Source organism: Euprymna scolopes, unplaced genomic scaffold (assembly GCF_053919585.1).
Source record: "Euprymna scolopes isolate OS-2025 unplaced genomic scaffold, ASM5391958v1 sca665, whole genome shotgun sequence".
NCBI lineage: Eukaryota > Metazoa > Mollusca > Cephalopoda > Sepiida > Sepiolidae > Euprymna > Euprymna scolopes.
Genome location: NW_027633730.1, coordinates 2,078 through 5,000, shown reverse-complemented (window position 1 = coordinate 5,000; position 2,923 = coordinate 2,078). Strand labels below are relative to the sequence as shown.

The 2,923-nt window shown below is 34.0% G+C and overlaps 1 long non-coding RNA gene across 1 annotated transcript in view; it reads left to right on the top strand.

Annotated features, from left to right (window-relative positions):
* The window catches only part of LOC145275214 (uncharacterized), a 16,634-nt gene extending 14,468 nt beyond the window's left edge, over positions 1 to 2,166 (top strand). The window contains exon 2 of the long non-coding RNA XR_013867092.1: positions 560 to 2,166. This is a non-coding gene — a long non-coding RNA (uncharacterized LOC145275214). The remainder of the gene's footprint in view (positions 1 to 559) is intronic.
* The last annotated feature ends 757 nt before the right edge of the window (positions 2,167 to 2,923 follow it).

The window sequence follows — 2,923 nt, the reverse complement described above, 5'->3', positions numbered from 1 at the left end:
GCTCGGCGTTTACGCCAGACATACATAAAAATAAAATATGTCACAAATTCTTCCTAAGAAAGAAATCAGAAAGATGTTTTAAAAACTAACATGATTGAGTGAGGGAAAGAAGAAGAAAGAGAGAGAGAGGGGGGGAGAGAGAGAGAGATTTAAAAGGCAGATGCTATAGACTACTTGCTAAAAACTATTATATTTTCTTTTCTAGCACCTCGGCTAACTCCGAGTAGCCTTGCTAGTTAAAAATAATTTAATTCCACCGAAGTTGATCTCTTACAATTGTGCTTATTTCTACTGTCTGTTTAATTAGAATGAGAAAAAAAAATTATATATATTTTTGTTTGTTTGCTTTTTTTTTTTTTTTAATTTTCCAAGTGAATTATAAGCTACAATGTAATGACTTGTTTGATATTATCTTAAATTGCCTTTCCTATTGTACATAAATATTTCTATGAATTAATGAATAAATGTAAAACTACATAGAAATGCAATAGTTTGACCCAAATAAAAAAAATTTTCTCAAGACATTTACACATAATAACATTATTGTTTTCTCCTGCAGATGACTTTCGGACACCAGAAAAAGTTCTTCAAAAAGAGGGCTATATGTATGCCAATTCTTACGTCATCAAGGGAACAAATAGCAAGGTAAGAATGAAGGTAACAGTTTTGTATACAGAATATTGCAATAAAATGCAACGCGCGACGAAAAGTAAACGATGTGCCAGTAGGTTCTGAGGAGCGTGATGAAGCTCTGTATGGTCGCCTCCATTATGTTCCAGCAGGACTCCATTCCTATACACAAGACTAAGTATAGAGAGTAGAAGGTGTATCTTGGGTTTACTTTTGATAGCCTCACAACTCTCACTTCCTTTATTATCCTTTAGTCCTCACATTCCATGAGGAATGTTTATGACAAACGGGAACAATTGCTGGTTTCTGGGTTGGAATCTATCCACATAACATTTATTGTTGGCTAGTTTTTAATCTTCAAGATGGTATTTTTTAGCTCCTTACATCAAGTGGCTTCATGGCTTGTCTGGAGCGATTTCCATAAAAAAGAACAAAAGATGATGTTCAACAATGTTCATCGCCATTGGTCACTCGACTTGTGCTTGACTACCTCAAACGACTACAACCTCCTTGACCATTTCTTCTAGGGCGTGATCAACACTAAGACCAACAAGCTTGTTCACAACACGGTCGACTTTCTGAAGGCTGCCACTAAAGAGATGTTCGCTGCTATATACAAGGACATGATCAGCAAAGCGTGTAATTTATTTTGCAATGTCATAAAATGTTTGTCTCTGGCAGTGGTTGTTATATTCAAAACAAATATAGTATTTAACTCTAACTGCCGGCTCTCTGTATATACAACTTTTGTTTTTATTGCATATTTCGTTTTCTTTTTGTCAAGTGTATGATTTTGCTTCCACAGCCTGTATAACTAAAAGATTCATGCCTCGTTGGGTCAACGTTGATATATTGTATATTTGTTATTTTTTTACTTACTGACGTGTGTATAAAACAGTAAGCATCCATGTGTCATCATTGTGAACTCAGGTTCTTGTTTGTCTGTAGATACAAAAGCACTCGGACGTGAATGTTAATTTATAAAAGGTTTGTTTAAAAAGGCAGTCGCAGACAACATCAGAGCGATGAGATACGTCGCATAGAGGGAACAGAGTTAGGTTAACGTGTACGAGCAATACCCCCTATATATTTTTTAGTTTCGTCTTTTTTTATGTCTTCAGCGGATTATTATCGAATGGACACTAATCTACTAGATTACAAAAGTCAATATTAAAATATTTGTAAGGGTGCTCAGTTTCTAATGCAATGTTCTAATAAATCGATCACCCATTTTAGAATCACTCGACGTTTTTAGGCCAAATTCTAAATTTATAGGTAAACATGACACCTATAAATATTTTAAAATTGTGGAAGCAGATACCATCAAAGCAATAGAAATGAGAGAGAATATTGGGAAGGAATACCTCGGAAGAACAAGAAAACTCCAAGAAACTAAACTTTATAGTAGAAACATAATGCAAAGTATAAGCACATGGGCAGTGTCACTACAGACAAACTGCTGTGAAGGCAAAACATGAAACACTACATGGAACCAAGAACACTGAAGCCGCATATCTATGAGTTCTCTAACCCAACTTCACCTCCATCTTCCAATTGCTACATCACTGCCCTCCAAAAAAAAAAGAGTGGGACCAAATAACCAAGTAGAGTCAAGGAGAAAAGAAAGACAGAAAAACCGACCAGGCCTCTGCTGGATAAGTGCGAAGAGAACTGGGACATTGGGGAGGCTTATTGCCACTCAAATTCCAGTGAAGACCAATAGCTGCTGCCAACGAGAAATCAATAGCAAGCACCTGTTGCGATGATGCAAAATTATTTAAATATGTTATCGAAAGAGGTGGAGAATACTGGAAACCTGGGCAGATTTGTTGTCACTCAGCTTCCAGGGAACACCACAGGCTGTTTTCAAGGACAGATCTTTGATGACCTGTATGAAACCTCTTTGTGAGCCATTAATAATAATAATAATAATAATAATAACAATAATAATAATAACAATAATAATAATAATAACAATAATAATAACAATAATAATAATAATAATAATAATAACCATAATAATAATAACAATAACAATAATAATAATAATAATAATAATAATAATAATAATAACAACAATAATAATAACAATAATAATAATAATAATAATAATAATAACAATAATAATAATAATAACAATAATAATTGACTTTCTTTGATTTGGGCAAAACTCGGTAGTCCAAAGACAGAAGTTCTGTCCGTTTGAACTTCTGAATGGGAGGGCTCTGAGTTCTGCACTAAAAGTGCAGTTCTTTCCAGATTCAATTCATTTGCATTTATATTCATCATACGA